The sequence below is a fragment of the Anabas testudineus genome, chromosome 22 (assembly GCF_900324465.2).
Source record: "Anabas testudineus chromosome 22, fAnaTes1.2, whole genome shotgun sequence".
Taxonomy (NCBI): Eukaryota; Metazoa; Chordata; class Actinopteri; order Anabantiformes; family Anabantidae; genus Anabas; species Anabas testudineus.
Window position 1 is genome coordinate 14,971,807 of NC_046630.1, and position 23,425 is coordinate 14,995,231.

Below are 23,425 nucleotides of genomic sequence, written 5' to 3' on the forward strand. Positions count from 1 at the left end.
CAACTTCAAGGCCGAGCGAATCAAATAAGAAAATTGGAATGCAGACCAACGCTATCGATGTGGAAGCAGGCCTGGCAAAAACAAAACCGGACAGAGCATGTAAACTGGCTGCCTGAAGCGCCACAGTTCTGCGGCCAACAAATTGATGCCCGGTGGATAAAAACCTCGCTCCAAACACCAGCTGAACACACCATCTGTTTCTCTACGATGCCACTCATTAGGGATATATATTTTCATTTATTTTTATTTCCCACGTCATGTCACTGGCATCGCTGTCGCCTCTACCAGTTTCTGCCATCGCGTTGATAGATTTAATCAGTCAAATTGGTCTTTCACTTGTGGTTGATACAGCACATTTGGGGCACATTTGCCAAATTAAAGCGCTTGACGAACGGTAAAACAGTACTTCCATTTTAATCTTGCTTTCCTAAACTTCACTACATAGAAAATATAAACTTATGTCCTAAAACATTTGGGTGTTTTTTGCTCCTGCTGTGTTCATTATGTTTTTTTTTTTTTTTCTGGAGAAGCCACATTTGAAAACCAATGGACCCAGCAGTAGAGAGCCCAGAGGCGATGGTCACGCAAGCCTTCTGCCATCTTTTCCTCCAGATGCAACCTTACGTGCTCCATCTGTGTCTCTATGATTGCTCTCCACAGCAACCTGCAGTGGTTCCATGGCTGACAGGCACAACCAGTCCAATCTAGAAGCATTACCCTCATTTGCTGATGAGACACCGCTGCCTTTGTAAATACATTTGATCAAGTTCAGCTTGGCTTTTTGCTGCAACAACACAGTTTTATCTACTTGTGATCTTAAATTCAGCATGTTAGACAATCAACTAGCTTATAATGGTGCCTAGAAAACGAGATCGCATTGAGATTTTTGTATGTTCACCTGTGCTTTTATAAAAAGAATGAGCAGAGTCTGTTTGAGAGTCAATACACTTGCATGTTGTTCGCATGTGAACAGTTGATTAGATTCAACTGTGAAAGCATGTTGAGCAGTCCGATAGTTCACTGCTACACGTTCAGTTTTCCCTCCCCATGACAAATCCCTCGATTTCCTCACAACACACACACACACACACACACACATTCCTGATGCATTATTGGTCATGGACATTATACGGTCCCACATATTCTGTCTGGGAAGTATCAAATTGCTTGTGTGATTATGAGAGCGAGGAAAAAAGAGAGAAATCTCAAGATGATAGCCAACAATGTTTTGTCCCCTAGTTGGGGAGGAATGCCTTGTTTAAGTTAGCTGTTGGCTAACTTGATTTAAATTCTAAATTATATTGAGTGCTAGGAGCTTTTTGCAGCAGGAAATCATACATTGGAGCTTTTTCTTACTGCATAAGTGAATAGATGATGCACTTTGCATAGTTACTACTTAGTTATTCCAACTAGATAAGGAACATTTCCATACAAACAAAAGGTCAGTTCATGATATCAGTCCACACATTTAACATTGTGGGTCTAAATTGTCCATTACAACCAGGTGTGTGTGTGAAGAGCCAATGTTTGCAGTAGCAGTAGGGGAACTGACATGACTTGAGGTGCCCGTATTGTTGGGGAAAGTTAAGGAGGTTTAGTTTAAGTGTGAAATCCATATTGAGACCCTTTAGTTACGCTCAACTTGAGAAGCTGCGTGTGTCTGTGTGCGTGTGCGCACACATGCCCGCGAATAAGTCATGTGCTCATGTGTGTTGTCTCAAGGAATGTGCGGCTCAATGCATCGGGTGTATCGCACTGGTATTTCCATCAGTGTGCGCGCCTGTGGTATAATTCACAAACCTCCACGACGGCATAAATCCATTGACTGGTAGCTCAAAAAGAAAAAAAAAAGTCCATATGGAACTTATCATAAGTGGCCATATTTCTTCATTATTAGAAGCAATTTGTTTTAATTGCCTACTTAGACGTAATATGGCCTCAAACTAGATTTTTTTCATAAAAACCTAAATGAAATATGAGAATGCCTATTAACTGCCAAAATTATGTTATAATAATCAGAAAATTGAGTTGTCACGACTGAAAAGCCTCTTTAAGATGTTAGTTACACAGCATATACTGTGTGTGTGTGTGTGCGTTGGGAAGTAAAGCTACAGTTAAATGGTAAGACTTTGCATCAAATCATCCAAGTTAGAATTTTAGACATGAAGACCTGTCTGCTGTTACTCGTACCCAGTCTTTAATTAGCACATCTAATCACCTATTTATTAAACATGTAAACACATTTTGAAATTTAAGAGATATTGAAAAAAACGATCATATATTTAAAGATAAATACAATGAAATAGCAGGTAGTTTTATAACAAATAAGCAGATGTGACCATTTTACATGATTCAAATGAAGTGCAGGGAATTTGGGAGCTAATTAGTGAGTTATTATTTAACCAGAGAAAAATAGTCGTGATCATACAAATTGGTACACATCTACACCTCCTTGCATCACTACTATATTCACAGTGTAGAAAAATCCTCTAGGGGATTATTCCTAAATAGCAACATGGCCTTGGTGTGCACTCTATCCTGACTGGCTGGAGGGGTGTTAATTAGTTTGAAATAATCCTAAAATCTCTGCTGTAGTCTTAATACCAAAGTATATGAACCCATTACACACATTCTGCTGAGTCAGAGTTCATGAGCGGCTTTGGCTCCAACATAATTTTACTGATAAATGACTTTGAGTCAAGCGTATGCGGAACAATTTAATTGACAAAGCCACATTTTCAAGTGATCACCACTTCATTTAATTCCTTCTCTGAAAATAATGTCCATCTTCATTGCTAGGATTGCATCCAGGAGTTGAAGAGTATGAGCTGATTCAACATCCTGGGTCACAACACGTGACTAAATTAGCTTCACGATGGGCCGAGCCAGTCTTGGGTCAGTGATGCTGCTATTTATAAGATTTTTCTTACGTGATGGATAGTGGCAAAAAGAAAAGAGGCAAACTTCCCTAGATGAAATTGGTCAAAATTGCATTAGAACAGATCTTTGAAAATCAACAGCGAGATAAAATGAACATTAAATGCTAAGCACATTCTCTCCCTTGGTTGACATTGTTCATATCCTACTGCTAAAGCACCCAAGGCTCCAGCGATTTACAGTACATGATAGCACTCTTTAAACATAATGCAGTCACACGTACATGCACTACAGATAACCTCAGTCAGGGAGGATTATGAATATTATTGGAATAAAAACACCGTTTTTTCTGACAATGATTCCGACTTTGCGCTCGGGGCTGTGCTTAACTTAGCTCTTCCAATCATTTTTCTTGCGCAAGAGGCTTTTAGAAGGCTTTATGTTCAAAAGACAGGCATAAGGGATTCTCACGGGGCTGCGACACTCCCATTAGGAATACGATTCCCACAGCACAGCGCACACATTAACTGAGAGACACACGCGCTCTGTAGTCCCCGCCTGCAGCAGCATACACAAATTGTGCTTACATTGTATCCAGAGATGTTGTGGAGCCCTGACTTAAAATCATTCTTGTAGTGTGAACTTCTAAACCGGATTTTGCGTCACCGATTCTCAAGGTGGAAAACCCAGCTCGTGGTAATTTAGGGGTTGAGGAAACAGCTAGGAGCCTTTCTCATTTTAAATGCAAATGCCATTACTTTAAGCTAGCGCCTCTCTGCATTCCCAAATTAACATGGATTGTCACTGTTGCTGCTGTGTACTTGGAGCTATCTTGAAATATGTAAAGTTGATTTTAAATGGGTTTTCAAGGACAAATTACCAACCATGTTTATTAACTTCCCTTATCTTACTATGCTCCTAATCTGTTTTGACAAAAACAAGATCTACATGTGAGATACAGTGTGAGATATCATTGTAATGATCATTATTTAAGGAACGGAATACACCTGTGGCACATCTGGAAACAGTGTGTTTGGGACAAACCCAATATTGAGTGTGCGTATGTGAGTCTGGCATCAATCTTAGCCAATCAAATCAGCTCTTGTAATTCTCTCTAAAAGCAGCGCACTCCCTGCCATGAGGCACTGACAGTTTTAATAGAGAGTCCCGTCTGCCATCTTATAAGAAGAATAGAAAGAAGGTCTGGTTGTAAAGCAAAAAAAAGTATATCTTAAATATAAATATGTGATGTACTGTCCTGTGAACATGCTACCAAAGACAAATGGTGTGTCATTTTAAGTTGAAATGATTGTGTAAATAATAAATGCCTGGTCAGCATGTCAGTAGCATTCAGCTCCAGTCAGTTGAAACCAGTATAACTGAATTTTAATATGTATTATTCATGTATCCAAACAAATTGAAGGATTGTATCGTCATGTGTTGAGGAAAATCTCCTCTTCTGGTTATGAAATCCTTTCGAAACGAACAGTACAGCACCAAATATGTCATTAAGGCTAAGAAGAAGGGGCTTTTCTGTGTTCGATGTAAGGTTGATGTTTTCATGATGCAGCTGATTTGGAATGAATCCATTTAATTTAATTTACATGAGTCATTAGACAGGAAATATTTAATTGTAAAACAACCGATCAGAATTTGGATGAAGGGAAAGATCTTTCTCTTAGGCCTCTTACGCTGTTGCACCACAGAGATGCCTGCAATCTAAGCAGTTAACACTAATCAGTATAAGCACAGTTCCCTTACAGTATGTCAGTGTCTTTAAACCTGTGATCATGCACTATGTTGTCATGAAGTAGCATTTACACTAAGTTGACTTTTCCCTGGATAAACACAAAGACAAAAGTTCTTTGTCCAGTCCAGTTTATTATCCAAGTACACTTCCAGGTATTTGTACTCAGACACAACCTCCACCTCCTCCCCCTGTAGGGAGAGAGAGAGGAGTGACAGGACACCAGTTTTCCTGTCCATCACCAGTTCCTTTTGTTTTTACTGTTGTTGAGTTTAAGATGGATGAGTACACACCAGTCCACAAAGCTGTCCACCACTCGCTGTGAACAGACACACAAAGCAACTGGATCTCAGTAAAATAAATAGAATTGAGCATTAAGACTTGTAGTCTGAAAGTAGCCTTTGAGACATGCTGAATTTCTTTTTTTTTTTGCGTAGTATTATATTTGTAAGCATTTTAATGAAGAGTAATCTGCATCTACTGCTTTTGCATCTTAAGTAACCACTTTCTATTACATCAGAAGACTGCTTAGTTCAAGAAATCACAAAGCGTGGCTATTGTGTTGTATTTGGATCGGCTGGAAGCAGACAGACGTGATCCTTGCTGCTGACTCAGAGGTGAATAGAGTGCAGATGGTGATTACACTCCGTTTTGTCTGCTATGGATTTTAGTGATAAAAGCAAAAAGGAAGAACAATTTTCCTGCCCACAGTTTGAACAAATTGCCCTTTCTGTTGATGCTAGTGTTGCAAAGACTTGGGCCCTATAAGGCCTTTCTATGGTAATGGCTCTTTTTTCTTATCATTGAAAACCTGAGCAATCAGCTACCCCTTTGAATGAAAGCTGTAATAGTAAAGTGTCTAAATCGTGACTGCTCTTTCTTGTTTTATTATAGTTATTTGGGGTACTTTTACCTTAGCTTAGTCGTTTTTTGTTTCACACATCAATAGCTGTAGGTTCTCGGGACTGATTATGAGTGGGTTCAAGAGAAGTAGGGTGGTCAGAATCATCTTAGGACACGGTGAGTTTCACATTCAAACAACACTACAACATGTTGCTATCAAAATGGTCTGTCATAAAAGATGCATTAAACTGCTGAACCTTTATCACGGTTAAACAATAGCTGCAAGGTCCAGTAGTCAACAGACAAATCGAATCAGATTGTTTCTTTCTATTCTATGAATAATCAGCTATTCAGTTTTTCAAAGGAAATGATATGATATTTAGTTTTGAGATTTGTTACAGATTATGTTATATCTGTGTATTCATCAGAGCAATTTCAGTCTTTTAAAATGTAAAGAGGAGAGGAGACAGAAAGGAGTATAAAACTGAAACAATCACATATTGGCATCAGTACAGAAAGTGTTTTGTTTTTATTGTTGTTTTTTTTATAATGTGAAGAAAAGCCTGTCTTGTCAGCTTAATCACAACTGTGCTGATTTATACACATTTACACACTCACTTCAGTGCATAAAATTACATATTCACTATAAAAGTGTGATCAAATGTCCCTATCTGCATGTTCTGATTACCTTTCCACTGAGGTGTTGATTTGTTATCGCTGTGTAGCTCCCGACTGCTTCCATTATGATTTCTACCAGGGGCAATTAAATTGATGGCATCATTACTTGCACTTTGGCAGACACATATAGCATGTGCTATATGTGTGAAGTGCTATTTTTTGAAATGCATGAAGAGAATGTTAATTCTGCACTATGAATCTTGCATTCCTGTCATTTCCCTCTGTCTTGTGTTTTAAATTCTGATGTTGCAGTTATCTTTTTGTAATTACTTTAAACAGTAGCATTCAATCTAACAAACTATGACTAAACCCACTTAAATCATCAGAAGAAAGCTGTTATGCACATAACAACATTTGCAACATCGGGGTTACTTGGATGAAACCTCATGTGTTCTGTTATATTTGCCAATAACACCATCAGTACAGCAATAATGAAGCTTTAATTTAAAGGGATGTTGACCCCATCCATAAATGAGGCTTGGTATGCCTCCAATTAACATATTGGAGCACCAAAATGGCTGCATACATCAGTGGGTTGACATTACAGAGATTTGAATGAAGTGGATGAGGGCAAAAGGCAGTGAAGTGCTGCAGGGAGATGAGAGTGAACATCATTTTAAAAGAATCAGTATGGCAGACATGCAGCATATTTGAGAGGCACACTGTGAGAGAGAAGAGTGAAAGAGATAGGGGAGGAGGAAAAAAAAAAGGTAAAGCTGGAGAAATACACTGAGACATAGAGAAATAGAGGCAGACAGGCAGAAACTAAAGTGAAAGACAGAGAAATGAGAAGAGTCAGCTCACCAGATGGTCTGATGACCACAGGAAATTTTACAGCTGGCAGCCACACCAACATTAATGACACCAGTCATTTAAGAGCCCAAAGAAAGGCCACTGGATGCATGTGTGCAAATCTTCTCAGCAGTGTATACATGTGTGTGTGTGTGGCACGTTTAATGATATTTGCAAGGTCAAGAAGTTTTCTTAATTAAATGAAAATATCCACGAGGCAAAGTTAGCCACTATTTTAACCTTTTATATAATTTGCGGATAGATCTCGGTGTCGATGGAGATTTATTACTGGAGTGGTGTCGAAATTGCCAGGAATTCGTATAATTTTGTGTGTCTAAAAGAACCACAGAGTTCAAAATGTAGGAGGTTGCAGTAGCTTTTTAACTAGTTGTGCCCCTCACTTTTAACCCTTCTCTGACACTGTATGAACTGTGCCCCAAAAGAAAATAAAAAGCAAACTGGAGAAGATGGTACAAAGAGTTAGGGTTAGCAAGAGAGAGAAGATAGAGAGGAGCTGCCTGACGATTGCTAGCCTCATCCTAGAATGTGACTTACATATTAGTGATTAATTATCCAGCGGCTGAAGTCCACTAACTTGCCTTGAAGGTAGTCACTTCATCATCCAGCTTCTACAGACAAATATTCAGCAAAGCCACACATTTTAGTGGCTGTGTGGTTACAAAATATTCCAGCTGTAAAAGTTTTGTTAGTAAGAGGAGGTGGAAATGTGTTTTTATGTCGAGTCTTATCCATGCTTTACTCTACAGCATCTAGTTATCATTCATTTTGTAGCAGACCATAGGGTAGCAGACCACATACGTCTGTCCAAACCTGGCACAGTGTCACTAACTCACAAAAATGCTGTGTATTTCATAGTTGTGATCTTTTCCTTCAAAGTACACCATAAATGAACTTCATTTATTTACAGTAAGGTGTTGCCTCCCTTCATCCACTCACTCTGTCTCTCTCTGCATCATCCTTTCTTTCTTATTTCTCTGTCTTCTCCTCCCTTCTTCATTCTCTCCAGTCTGCCTTATCGCTCGCTCTCATGGGTCTATATGAAATATTCTGACCTGGCTCCTACAGTGAACACATAATTAGAAAGCACTGAACCATGACTCCAACACAGCGGCTTTTCTCCTATCTGTTTAGAAGCGAGGGGTTCGAGGGAAGGGGTGGTGGGTGGGGGAGTGGGGTTTGTAAGACATCTTCATGGTCAGAATCCTACCCTGGTTTGAAATGATGGTGTCCAGTGATACATTTAGCTAGATAAAGTGAGAAAGACGGGGGCCGAGTGGAATGGGTGGATGAGGCCGAATGGATAAATGAATTGATAGATGGGACACGAGGGAGAAGGGAGAGAGGAGGACGAGAGGCATTGACAGTGAGATGGAAAGAGAGAGTTATGGCCTCGTCTCCATTAGCTCTGTTTTCCACAGCTAGGGCTATAAGCGGCATGGTTTATCGTTTGGTTTCACCTTCATTAATTAGAGAACTTCGCCAAACAAGGCGAGGATTTTAAGACAAGAGGACTGCTAAATAAAAATGGCTGCAGCAGGTGGTAACGCTGACGGCACAGATGTTAGAAATAATGCTTCCTATTCTTTGTTTGTGTGTTTGTGGAACATGGAGCTGGTTGTGGCCAGCTCTGGCTTTTTGTGAAGTGATGATTCTGCCATCATCTTTTGCCAGGTGGCTTTAACCCTGCACAGCCAAAGCATCATCAAGCCATATTTATTACAGATATTCATTAAAATTGGTGGAGACTGAAATAAAGGAACATTATGGCACTAATAGCATGAGTAATAATAAGTCACAGAAGAGACAAGAAGTGACACTAGCTCTGTCCAAAGTCATGTGGACAGGTCCAATATGTGGCCATGGTGTGACTTTTACCTGACTTTGTCCCTGCGTGGGGACAAAGTAATTATTATGTTGTCATTGTGGTTATGGCTGCTGCTGACAGCTTAGCGTTGTATTAGAAAAGGACAGAGGAGCCTTTGGGATATGTAGTTTTCATCGAGGCACGTCCTTGGAACAAGCAGATGTTCACACATTGTCATCCATGATGCTGCACATACACAACACAGTCATGGCAACCCGCACGCACACTTGAAATACACACATGCACCCTTTTTTTTTATGAGTCCAGCCTTTTGGCAATAGCGGGAAATGAATGTCCAGCAGCTAAGGCTGTTAATTAACATTTATGGCTGTAGATGACCATTGAATCATTAGACTGGCTCTCGCAGCCTTCACGACAAAGCAACCAGGGCATAAAAATCCAATCTCTGTCTTTGACTATCTGCCAAAGTAATGATGGCGGATCATGATGCTGACAGGTTTTATAAAATGAATCACTGATCCCCTTTGAGGATACTGTATTTGTTTGACCTTTGGATGGTATATATGTGTGGGTATGTTTGTAATGGGACATGGATCGTTTGTTGAGAAATACCATCTGGTAGCAGCATATGGGATTCTATCAAGAAAGGAAAATCACATTACTGTTGCCACTGATGTTTGGAATATGACTGTCCTTAGAATAAACACGTAATCCTGTGAATAAACACATTAAAACTTGGAATTATCAATTCTTAATCATTATTATTTGATTAATATTTTCATGCATAGAGGCTTTTCTTCACCTTCAGCACGTGCAATGTTATCATCGTAAACAGTGGCCAATGTGAGTGCCTGGAGGTGTCCCTTCCATATTCATGAGCAATTACAGCTTAACCAGCTGATCATAAAACTGTTAATATATTGTAGATTAAGTTCGTAGTAGTTTTTGTTGTAGTTTCTTAGCCATTGTCTTCCTACATACAGCACGTTTAACCTCTTATTATGTGTCAGTATTGTTATGCAATACAAAACACGTCAGCTTTTTAATTGCTTCTCTGATTCAGCTGCGTCACTTTTATGCTTCTCTTTATTATTTATATCTTTCTCCCATTTAAAAAAATATAGGACATGAATACATAGACTAACAATATATAAGTTCCTGAATGCAAAATTTGCACCACAAAGCAGAAATCATATTAAAGTGTGACTAAAAAATGTGTTTTTAATACAAAAAAAGAAATAAAATGTATAATTGCTGGGCAGCCTTCTCTGTTAAAGCTTTCTTCTTCCACCTCTCCACGTTAAGCACCCCTGCACACTCAAGACAAACACACATAAGCACAAAACCACACACAAATCTGAATCCATTCCCATCACAGCCTCAAACACCTGTCTGCCAATCTTCCAGTGGTGTTTTTGTCCATGACTGCTCCTCTCTGGCCAAAGAAAGCTGTGTGTGTTTGTGTATGTGTGTGTGTGTGTGAGCATTATTTGAGTCCATAAGTCTACCTGTGTCTATGTGTGTGTTAGCAGTCTGACGCCCACAGATAAGGTGGCAGTTATCTTATCGTGGTGAGCAAACCTGCCCTAAACCCTCACAAACCTCAGGTGTCAAAGTGTGCTGGCTACTCCCCAAGCATCCCCTCATTTTCATGTCAATTACACAGCATTTTGCTTTCCCTCTGTCTCTGTCCTCCCTCCTCTATGTTTATATCCCTCGATCCTATTTAGTTAATTTTTGTCCCTCATCCCTGCCTTTTTTCTCCTTCTAGCCTATTTGATCTTCCTCACTGTCCATCCACTTGGCTTTGCGATCAGTCTCTCCCATCTTCGGCCACCGTGTCTGTTCTGTTGCTTTTTTTTTTTTTTCTACTTTTCCTGCACATGACCTTTCTTGCTCTTTCTTGTTTCCTCCTCGTCTCTGACCGCTCTCTCAGCTGTACACAGCCCAGAAGAGGTGACAATTTAACAGTGCCCACCCCGACAAGTCATTCTCAGTGTTTTCTCACTTCCTCTGTTCCACTTTCTTTCTTTCCTTCCCATCACACCTTCATCATGTTATTTATTCACATCCAGAGGTGACAGACTTTTTATCCATATGACAGCCCTGTTGCCTTTTACCAACCGCCTTCTTTGTCTGTATATTGCATTACTTGTTTCGCCTTTGTTGCCTATGGGCTGTTGTCACTTCTTCATTACTCTTCAGCCTGCCAAGCTGTCCTGTGCTCATGCCTCCAGTTTAAATCATATGAGTTCAAATTTTGGTAATAGACAGTTGGGACTAGTTTAGGACCAGTCAGTGCACTGTAGGAAATGGTTTAGATGACATGTTCATAAATCCCTAAGCTGTCAAAATGCAAGAGGAAGTACTTGAGCTAGGTTTTGAAGATCTTAAATTATAATCAATCACCACTCTAGCAGCAACAAAAGAGTTTCCAGAACAATTGGCACATTTTTTTTCCTAGCTGAAAACGTGTAGCAAAGCCAACAAAACATTTGCATCGACAATTTTCAATCAATACAGTTTCATTTAAATGTCGTGAATTGCCAAATAAATAAAGTATGTACTCATATTGGTCTTTCTCAGGCCATTGTAAAAACATCCCATAATAATATTGACATTTGAGGAAGTTATTAATAAAATCAGGAAAAAGACATCTGTGTCGCATTTAATAAATGCTGGATAAATCGTGTTAAACGTCCTTTATGTACCATATGGTTCATGTCTCTGACAGAAATGTAGTGCTACAGGGTGAATTGTAATCTACAGTGAATTCTTCTCAGTTATAGTACAAGCAATGACAGCCTCCTTGACATTTACATTTTCCCTCTGACTTTCAGAGGAATAGCTTCCTGATTCTACCCCTGATCTGTCGAAGCCTGACATTAAATGATCTCTTCCAAAGTCAGGAGGGAGGTCTCGTCTCCGTAATTTGCTTTAGCGAATTAGATATTTTTACAGTCCTGTGATGTTTCTTTCTTTAAAGTCCACGTTTTATTGACAGACCTCCTTCTGAATTACTTCTGGGGAGCAATGATTGTTGGATCACGGCTCGTGAAAGCCTACAGTGACATCAGTTGACTACTTTTCGTAATGAAAGCGTACAGCAATCCTACCACAGCGCCACAACACAACACATTCAATTGTAGCATTGTTGTTTTTCGAGTTTCACCTCATCTTATAATTTAAACACGGCTTCCACTCAAGATTTCATCGTTTCGATGTCACTCCGATGTGAACAACGTTGTGTTTTGGGATTTACACATAAATTATGACTAATAGCCTGCAGCTATCTTTTCTGTGCTGGTGTGAAATTAAAGGTTGTTCTCATTACATGATTACCTTTTGAGAAGTTTAAATGTCAGACAACACAGCACTGCCTGTTGTTTCTTTACTGCCAAGGAGCTCACTGTCTTTAGTTGTTCAATTCCTTCCACTACATGTGGTAATTCCTTGTTGTAAGGAACATTTTTCTTTCTTTTTTTTGCAGAATGATTTCACTTTTGTTCTGATCTCTGCTGATTTAGGCAAAGAACGAGTGGTGGTCACCTGACCAGATGTCAGATTTTTCATATTCTGTGCAGTGGGATTCAGCATTTGCTGTCTTATCTGTGCACTCTGAAAGTATTGTTATTGCAAAGTGAGTGACATAGCCTAATGTCAGCTCAAACAACATTAAAACAACAACAAACATATTATTGTAGACAATGTATACCGCACAACCCGACTGCTCTGCAGGAGCAAAGCAAAACCTGGAGCAGAGCAAGTAGTGGAAGTAAAAAAGAAGCTAAAGGAGCAGAAAAGAGCTCGACTCACAACAAACAGTAAAGAGACTGTGTTATGTAAAGCAGTGCATCCCTTCTAACGCATGACTTCTGTGAACACTAACATCATTTAATGGCACAACACATACAAATGAAACAAATTTGTGCGACGACAACTCAACATGCAATTAGTGTTTTACACTGCTCCCTTGTACACTCCCACACATGCTAATATGCCTAAGTAAACAAGAGTGTACTTAACATGCTGCTATTTATTCAGTGTGATGGAGGAAGACTGCGCGACACACATCGCGTTTCTGGAATTGGCTCCGAGTGCTCCCACGGGATACAGATTGTGGAGTATGGCTTGTTGTTGTAGTTCAGAGAAGACTACGTGAACTTGTTAATCCTTCATTTATAAAAGTGACTAACTGCGACAGATGGAAATTAAAATACAAATACATGCTTGAATAGAAAGGACGAGGAATTGATTGGAGTAACATGAAAAGGAACCTGATTTATTGTTGTTGGAGTTTGCTGGGCTTTGAGTAGATGGCCATGGGTGCGTGTTTGCCTTCATGGTGGTACAGTATCCAGTAGCTGAGTACATTCAGTACATTACATTCTTACCCCCCCCCCACCCCCCCCACCCCCCACCTCTTTTTACACTGCACCATCTCTGCACTTAACCATCTCTGTCTATTTGTCTAGCTGTCTGGTCTCTCTGTTTTCATTATATTACAGTATGACAGACTGACCCCCACCCATTACATTAGAATGAGAAGAGAGGACGGGATCCAAGATAAAGCATCTGCTGCAGTGATGTCAGATGACAGTTATGAAGCAGATTATGAGGCTTATAGTCGGTACTCTCTGTCTTCCAGTTTGCTTTCTTAACCTCTGACATCTTAACTGCACAGTCCTGATTTTTTTTTCTCCCCTCTCTCTCACTGATGTTGACATTTTTATATTTCCAATTTTCGTGCTATGAAATTGGGTTCTGGTTGATTTAGATAGTCTTCTTCTTTGCCACTTTAGTAGTTTAAGTTGGATGTGTACATTTTGACTTTACAGATGCTCGTCCAACCTTTATCCAGATGCTGTTTCAGGGTAGACAGAAATTAGGTTGAACAATGAAACTGGGTCAGGGGACTCCCTGTTATGATTTTCCTACTTCATCTTGTTCCATTTATCTGTTAGATGTCAGCCTCATTACCACGCTATTATATTTTCTCATCTCGTATTGGACAGAAATTAAACATGTAAACAGAGCTAAAATACTATAATACGACTTCATCACGCTTTCATTCTGGGCTGTGAAGCATGTAGTTCATTTAGTTTCTATAAATTTCACTGCCTCACATAGTAAACATATTGTGCAAATAATCTGGCAGGTCAACCTGTTTCCAGTTGGTGTAACCCCTCTATGGCTGTAGTTAAATTGTATGTCTCTCCATGCTCTTTTAGACTTCATCTTCTTAACCTGATCCCCTCGCTTGCTAATAATAGCTCTGGCTTTAACAGAACAGGCAGGGAAACAGAGCAGAAGGGGAGAATTGTGGGACTGTTGGCTGGATTCACATTGAATTTTGTGCAGTGTACAGTTCAGTGGCTCCTATGGTTCATTTTAGCCCGCTGATTTATAGTAGGAAGTCTGACAGGGTAACCTTTTAATTCTGGTTTTATTTTTAGTTTGCATGTACAGGGTAATGCTTTGATACTCCAAAGTTTGCTCATTTCTGGCTGCCCTAGATTTTAGAAATGAAAGCTGAATGTGTGAATGTAGCAGGTATGTTTCTATATATATATATATATATATATCACACATACTAGTGCCACTACGCCTTAGTCAAGGTAACAGTCAATAGACTAGTGTGTTTGTGTCTGATGTTTGATGAAATGGAAATTAGAAGAAAGTAGGCTAACAGGGGAAGTGCCACATTGGTTAAGTTACATGAATTTGCAAAAAATAAAAAATAAAAGAACATTCAGGTCTTATTCTGAAAAGCTTGTTGGTGCTGAAGTGACTAACAGAAACAGACAAAGGAATCAATGCAATCCCAGCTTGCTGTAATCCTTCATCTCTGCAATAAACTCAGTAAAGACATCTGTTCGTAAAGTGCATTATGTATGGCCAGTGGACATGGCAAACTGCCACATGTCTGCCACCGTCAGTGGACACGCTTGATAACATTAAAAGTATAATAGAGTTATTAAAAGGTCCTATAATAAGCACAGAGTTTCAGTGCGTGTGCTTCTATGGAAAAATGGATAGAAAAGTAATCCAGTCCCTCCAGGTTGTCTGTTTTCGAAATAGTCCAAGATAATAAAGGTGGAAATGCTTTGCTTTGAGTCAAACATGTCATGATGTGGCCTTGAGACAACATTTTCAGTCATTTCCCTTGTCCCGACGTCTTAAGGAAAAGGGAAATAGATCGCCTTACTGGGCATAAACTAATATTAACATTTTACTAATGCTTGGCCCTGACTGAAACCCCAACATTTTGTCTTGTCCGTAACGCGTATCCCCTGAAATCAGGGTGTGCAGCCATGACTTGAAGATTTAGCCAGACTTTGGCTTCTCACTGAATTGGAAAACCGACCAAGCTGTGAGGCGACGGTACTGTGATTATTAAAATATAATGATACGTATGGAATTTTGACGTCTGGGGCTGCAGAATTGGGGTGATCTGATGTTATGGGGTCGTTGAAAAGCCTCACGCAGAGTGTGTAATTATCTCTGAGAGTCTTCTCTCACTGTTCGCATTCACATCTCGTCTATTTTAATCCCTCTCTCTGTAGCAGCTACTGCATATTTAGCTCTTCCTTTTATTCTCATTCTTTCTTTCTTTCTTGCATAATCATACTTTCAGTCTTCACGTAATTAATTATGCCTGGCCGGCTAATACTGTCAGGCTCCCTATCTGGAACTGCGCAGAGGCCTGTGGGATTTGTTTTTTTTTTGCTGATTTGCTTGGTTTTGTTTAGTTTTTTTTTTTATTTAATTTATTTTTCGTTTACTGTTGTTATTGTTTTTTGGTATGTTCTTAGTTGGTGTGAAATCCTGTTGTGTCATCTGGAGAGTTGGAGAATTGCTGAATTGGAAAAGTACAGCTGGTGTCAAGGTCTGGAAGAAGGAGAAAGCCAGATGAAGCTGCATGCGTGCGTGCGTGCGTGCGTGCGTGCGTGCGTGCGTGTGTGTGTGTGTGTGTGTGTGTGTGGCAAGTCACAGACAGAGTGGGAAACAAAAAAAGAGAGACAGAGACAAGCAGAGAGATGCAGATAGAGGAGGAACTAACAATAAAAGGCAGAGCGAGGGAGACGGAGGGAAAGTGTGTAGTTGTCTGAAAGGTGATGTTTCACATGATAGCTCGTTCTGCGGTGACGGCAGCTTCTGCAAATCCACCCCCCCCCCCTTCAACTTTCTGTTTCTTTCTCTCTCTCTCTCTCTTCTATTCTACCCAAGCGAGCAGACAGGCAGGCTGGGTTTCTGAAAATAAATAAATAGCCTTTCAGCCACTGGTGTCTCTAGAGAAACTGAGATGGGCTGCCTTGATTCTACATAAAAAAAAAAAAAAAAACAGCAACAAAATAGAAAAGCAAACTGTCCTCTAACTGTGATACTGAGGTCAGATTCATCTGGCGCTAGAAAATCTAAGGAGACATGTTATTTGAAAACAATTTTTTATTTAGCTGCAGTACCATATGATGAAGACAGGAGGTGAAAATGTATATTTAGCTCATGCATTTCTTTCTCTCACGGCCAAGTATACAAGTGACTCATAGTTAAAATAGGATTACTAAGATATTGATTTGTGATTATAACAGGATTCACATGACAAGGCCATAGCAGGTGTTTTCCCTTCATCTTCAAATGCTGCTATAGCCTTTATCTTTAATGTGTGTTGGGATGAGTTGTCTGTCGGTGCTCTGATTCATCACTTTAAAAGCCTAGTGGACATAATATTTCTCAATATTAAAGGGCCAAGTCTTTATTTTGAAAGATAAAATCATCTTGTCAAGTTATGTGTCCTGATGTTTTCATGGGTACAGGTATAATTCAGTCAGTATTAGTAAGTTATGTTAGTCACTCAATGACAGTGAGCAAAATGTTCCAGCTTTGTTTTATCTGATTTCCTTTTACTTTGTCGTTAAGTTGACTCGACATTGAGATTTGTGTCTAATTTGAATTTGGCCATTCAGAGGTTAAGGAGCCCAGTTTGGGGCTCCACCGACTTATTCTTTTGTACTTGTTCTACTCTATTGTCCTGTATTCTCAAGTAATGGATTGTTTGCAGCTTTTATACTCAACACTGGACCACTTCATCAGGAGCATGACGTGGCTGTGGTAACAGCCGTTTTACAGCGCAACAGATTTGTCTAAGTTACCATGAAGTAGGGCTAGTGTGGATTTGTGTGTGTGTGTGTGTTTGTGTGTGTGTGTGTACTTGTGAGTGAGCATAGCAGACAGTGTGAGAAGCGTGTAATAGGCTCACCTGTCCCTGGCTGGAGACTGATGGACAGGTGGAGCGAATGGAAACCAGATGGAAAGAAGGGCAGGAAGGGGAAGAAATGACTGCACTGTGCACAGTGGAAACATATAGATTTGGACTTTTCCATATACTATTAAAATAATGCCAGATTAAATTAACACCAATAAATAAGAAACTGATAGGACTCTTCTCAGCATAGATGTGTTCTTTAGGGGTCATGACTATATCTGTGTATGTTCTTCACATTTCCTGTGGTTTTGGTGACTAACTCTGAGTTGCTCTCGACAGGGTGAAGAGGAGGATCGTGCTGACAGTTTGTCCTCTCTACAGTAAGTTGCTTCTTGCAGGACTCTTGGTGTCATTGCTTTAATTTGAGTATACTCTGACTGAATTTTGCATTCATGTGGCGCTTTTGTTATTTGTGCTGAGTACGTTTCACGCGCCAAGGGTCCGTGAAACTCATTTCATTTTCCTTATAAGCAAACAGAAGAGTTATTCTTTATGGTCATGCTCAAAAGAATCAGTTTAGGACAGCACTCCTTTGTTTCTTTGAATATTATTGTAGCACAGATGTTTCGGGGCATTAGCCCTTTTTTTAGTGATGCACGACTCTCAAGAGCAACTTTGCCATACATCAGCTCATTTCATATCTATCTCCAAATATTGTAGTTAGAATTTAACAAAATCTAAATATGTATGTGCATCGTCTTGCAAATTAGTTCCATCCCGACAATGTGAGGAAGGTAGAAAATTCATGTTATGATTATGACTCAACAGGCCGAGCAGCTGGAAACTCCATGTTGGGAACTTCTGTCCTGCCTGTATGGCGGTCTCTTCTTCTGTGTTAGCGGCATGTCTTAGGTTGTGTCTGCTTGCCGTGGTGACGTGTGTGTCAGCAGTGGGACTTGTGATGTGTGTTTGTGTGTGTGTGTGTGTGTGTGTGTGGCGGCGGGCGTTGAAAGGACTCCGTGGAGGCGTATAGAGTTCCTCTGTCCAGAAATGTCGGCGACACACACACACACACACACACACACACACACACATCAACAGTGAGATACGCAATCCTTAACAATGTGGGCACGCAGACATTACACACCATCACACACAGACATGCACTTGCACACATGCAGACGGAGCGGACACACAAGTAGACAGATATCCAGATTCCACGCAGGCCACTGCCATGCATTACATTTACACTGACAGCTCAGGACTATAAAGTTACATACAGTGAAGTCCATGTCTGTCGCGATGCTTTGAACACTAATAGTATGTGTACACACTTTCATTCACTCACACAGACCGGCAGCTACAGTTTAATGCCACTTATATTAACTTTAAAAGGAAAAATCTGCTTCTGAACCTGACAGCTTGCTTTGTACACATATATGACAGATGATATTTGCATGCAGAATTAGCTCATGTGAATTGTTGCCCATTCAGGAGCTGCAGCAGAGAAATTGAGGGTTAATGGCCTTGCTTAAGGGCAGCTTGACTGCAGTCGATAAGGGAGGGGACAGCATTACTCGAGTGCTTTCCCCAGCCAGATTTTCCTCCATGCTGGTCTTGAGATTTGAACCGAGGACACAAAGCGGCAGAAGCTTTAGGCTACTGCTGAAAAACAGGTGTGTCGCAGTGTAATGTGATTCTGTTTTTTTGCCTGAAACCGTAATTGAGTTCAAGTTCAAGAACTTAGTCTCCCCACTGGGGACGCTTGGCTCGCACCAAGGCATGTGTCACGTTGCATAATCACAATGAGCAAAGAGCTGAGATTCAGAGACACCAGACACATTAAATGAATTGAAAATAAGGAACACTCAGGAGACAGAAACCCAGGAAAGCAGAGGGTCTGTTTGACTGTTACACAGAAGACTGTTAATGGGACTGGAGATGAATTATTTCTAAAGTCAGATTACTCAAGCTATGATACATACTCCATTATTCTCACATCTGTTAAGAATCTGTTTTCTTGTGTTGAGGCTCAATGTGACTTCAAATATTTTAACCCCTGTATCTTTCTGTGCGTCTTCTATTTTTGAAAAGCAGTAACACTTCTGTTGTAGCATGGGAGCAGTCAAACTCCCATTTGTTTGTCCTGACTATGCCGACATTTCATCTCTTGCTGTCTTGCATGATCCCGGGCTTTTTGTTGGCAGTTCAGATGTAGCCTATGCACATTGACAAGGTAATATTAAAATCGGTGCCAGTTGCCATCTCCGTGACCTAGAATCACTGACAACCCAGCCATGTCGTGCTCATGCTGACAAGACAGTTATTTTCTAGCTCTGCTGCTGCAGACAGCTCTGAAGACATTGGAAGCTAAGTCTATCGAACAAGTCTGCTCTGTAAGATACCACTGCTGACAAGACAGTGCACTGTGGTTGTAAGCTCTGTTAAGGAAGGCCAAGCAATGGTATTAAAGCTAGCTATATTGACTATACATGTTGACAAGACACAAGTGCCTGCCTGGCCCTGTGTTGCTGACAAGATGCTGGATGCTTGGTGACAAGCCGCCTGCCATTCCACACCCATGTTAGCATGGCTGGGGTCATATTGACATCTGCAGTCTGGGGAAACTCGAGCCTATCTTTCCAGCAAGCACTGCAAGGGTGTGCATGCGTGCACCCACTGATAGGGATTAGCAAAGACAAGTGAGTACAACTCCTCGGGATGGTCCCAGTTGGAGGTCAATGCATTTGCGCTGTAATGTCCATGAGTGTTTGTATGTGTGTGTGGGTGTGTGTGTGTGTGTGTATTTCCCAGGCAGTGGGGGGCTAGGCCTGGATTGCAATGACAATGGAGAGGAATTTAAATGAGAGAAAAAAGGGGATCAGGGACGTTTGCAAGGAGGATGGGAAAGGCTTTGGCACCATTGTCATTCTTCCTCTTTGTCATTCTGCCTCTCTATCTCTCTATTACAAATCCCTCAGTCCCCGTCGCTCTTACTCCTGGCTGCTACATTTTTCACCAAAATCACTCCATCTGTATCTCTTGATTCTTATCCCAACTTATCCCTTCCTCTGTATTTCTCAGTGTGTGTCTTTTAACCCTTATTGCTGCATCTGTTCTTCTGAAATGCCCTGTTCTCAAGATTCATCAAGTGATTCTCACCACACTGATGTTAGAAAGTCCTGGTCATGTTTTGTTCAGGCATAGCCAGTGGTGCCTTCAGAAGGGTCACATGTTGGTGGTGTATTCCTCTGTTTCTTGATTTCATTTCTAATGTTCTCCAAAGACAGTGGGTGAAAACAAAATCCTCTTTCTGTTTAATGTCCAGGCAGTGTTTTAATAGTTTTCCTTCAGCATCACCCGACTCCCCATCATCAGTAGTTGTTTTATGTTTCCTGTGACTCGCTATCTTTCCGTGTGTCTCCCATTGTCTGTCTCTTGTCACTCCTCTGGTCTCTTGTGTCATTTCCCTAACACTCTGTGGTCAAATGTAGTCCAGTTGCTAATATAACCACTCTCCAACCAGGCTCATTGATTTTAATCTCTTCCTCACTCTCTCTGTCCTACACACAAACATGCATACACATGCATACGCACTTTCTCTGCCTCCCCCACCCCGGAGCTCCTTTTGCTCTGTAGGGGCTCTAATTGCGATCAATTAGGAAACTTCAGACGGTTGAAATAGGAGCTGTGACAAGGGGCATCCGCTGAGCTGGCAGAGAGAAAGAGAGGGAGGGCGAGAGAGAGAGAGCGGTGGAGGAGGAGAGTGAAAACAGTGATATAGGAGTGGAGAGAGAATGGGAGGGGCAGCATGGAGAAGTCCAAGTTGGTGTCGAGAGATGAGCCAATGGTAATAGTGTGATTGATGTGGCCACAGCAGCTGAAAGTCACATCGTTTTTCATTCCAGGTATTGATTCCTGACAACCTCTCGTTAGCTTTGGGGCACAGTGGATGGGGCATCGTACTAACGGCGTGGTTGGGGGTATGTATTCCCCTCTGAAATGTGTGCAGTTACTCTGCTGAAAGGTGTTGTGAACAAAAGTGTCATTCTCTAAATTCTGAGCATAGCAGCTAGAAAAAGAGACAGGATGGCAACCTGATTTTTGGAAGCAATTGCGGTGTCAGTCAAACCTTAAGGGTTTATGAGAGCAATGCAACTAAAACAGTAACAACCCTGAATCTTTTTTTCTCTTTTGGACCAAATAAAATCTGTTTAGGACAACTTCAGTCTCTTTAATAACCAGGAGCACATTGCAATAATCCAAATAATGACAACATGTATGTTACCTTAGCAAAACAATCACAGATGATGAAAGACAAAGTTAAATCACAATGATTTAATTTATAGGAGTGAATAAAAAAAACAAATGAATGTGATATTTTAAATAGTATCAACTGAAAATATACTGTACTTTCTAGTTATATCTAGTTTTTGACAGTCATGGTCTGGAGGTGTTGGACATTTCAGCGGTTGCTGGCTTTCCTTGTCTATAGATGGCATACACAAGTCTGTCTGCATCTCTGAAACAACCAGGTAATTGTCCAGTGGATTCACCAAGAGTGAGTGGGCATTTCCTTTTAGTCAATCTGCTCAGCACCACACTAGACAGTATTGGAGATATATACCATGCTCTCTTGTTGGATTGCTCTTACCTCCTTCAGGAAGCCAGAGTTATGTACATGTTGTTTCTAATCGTGTGAGTACACATCAACTTCGATGTGCTGTAAACAAATTCAATTTATAAGTTATATTTGTATTAATTTGCCAAATAACATCAGAAGTCATCTCACGGCACTTTACAGTGTAGAGTTTAGGACCTTACAAACTATAATTGTATAAAGAATTATATAGAAAACCCAACAACCCCATTTAAGCAAGCACTAGGCAACAGTGAAGGCGAAAAACTCAAAATCCAAAACCCAATTGATTTCTGCAGTGTACTTTCTGTGTCAATTCTTTCCTACTGCATGCTCTATGCAGCGACCACCCCCCACTCATGAATGACACAGACAATTTCCCCGAGTGAGAATGCAGGCCACATGGACTATCTCCTGCTGTGTGCTGCAAGTATGAACGCATAACTCTGGAAAACATCTTGACCTTATTCTGGACCTGACATACATAGTCTGGAGAATCAACCATTCACTGCTATGGCGCAGACAACCATTTAAACCTATGGTCAATTTACAATCACCCTAGTTAACTCATAGTTAACCCTGTCCTGTGGGAGGAATCCAGTGTATCTGGAGAAATTGTACATAGGCACGGCAAGGGCATGTCCTTCTATCTGTGAGGCAACAGTGTTAACAACTACACCGCCATGCTGCCCCCTAAACCTCTTGCAGCTGAAAGCTTGTGTCAGGTTCAAGGTTTTAATGAGCTCCTCACTACATTCTGAGAAGCTCTACATGGTGGTGTCCATTTGCAACTTCAGCCCTTCAGATCTAAATGCAACTGCTCAGATAGAAAGCCAAGTTTCAACTCTCCCCTTTTCTCATTTCCGATTTGTTTACATGTGTATTACAGACTGGCCCCTAAACACAATCTCCCAGACAGCTTTGCTTGAACAGTCTTTTACAGAAAAACAATGATCTTCTTCCAGTTAGAGTCAAGTATTCCCCCTCAAGGCAAAGATTATAAATAGCATTATTATCCGGAAATTTTCCTTCACAGAGACTAGAGCGTGCTCATTGCCTTCAGATTTCTGAGGCAACATTTGGAGAATGTTTCGACCGCAGCAATCCTACAGGATTCATGTTATTTTATGAGCATGACTTGCGGATATAAGAGCTGTAAAGAAATCTGATGATAATTTTCAGACAGTTCTTGTCAGAGATATAGGAGCGAGTTTCAAACCTTGTGTTTGTTACGTGTTTCTGTTCTTGCTACATACACCAGAAGCTGAAAGCCTCTGTTCTCATGTTTAGCTGCTTTGCCTTGGGGCATGCAAACCCTTTTATCTTGTCACCCTAATGCATGTGTGTGCACGTGTGTGTCCGTGTAAGACAGAAAGAGAAAGAGAGAGACGGCAAGAGAGGGAGATGGGAGGATCAATACTAAGCCGTCAGGAGGTCTGCTAGTCCCAGAGAGAGAGAGAGAGGGAACAGGACACCCAACAGAGAGTGGGGAGAGAGTCAGCAAGAGAGAGAGAGAGTGGGAGAGAGACAGAAATAAGTGAAGAGGAAGAGAAGAAGGACGAGAGGGAGAGGAACAGATGAAAAGAGGAAAGGGAGAGAGGGATGGACAGTGGAAAAGTAATAGGTAAGAGAGATAGATGGGGAATGGAGATGGGAAGGGAGAGTAGATGTGGCCGGTGATAAATGAACAGATAGAATGGGAAGAGAAAGAATGATCCAGATGAAAAACTGTAGAAAATTAGGGGTGAGAAAAAGGGCAAACTCAGTGCTGCAGTGCAAGGACTAGATACAGTATAG

The 23,425-nt window shown here is 40.7% G+C and overlaps 1 protein-coding gene across 2 annotated transcripts in view; it reads left to right on the plus strand.

Moving 5' to 3' along the window:
• cntfr (ciliary neurotrophic factor receptor) overlaps positions 1–23,425 on the plus strand; it is a 174,473-nt gene that overhangs the window by 12,472 nt on the left and 138,576 nt on the right. For both annotated transcript variants that reach the window (XM_026338945.1, XM_026338944.1), the window contains one exon: positions 17,329–17,369. The gene's annotated coding sequence lies outside the window, so the exon portion shown is untranslated. The remainder of the gene's footprint in view (positions 1–17,328; positions 17,370–23,425) is intronic.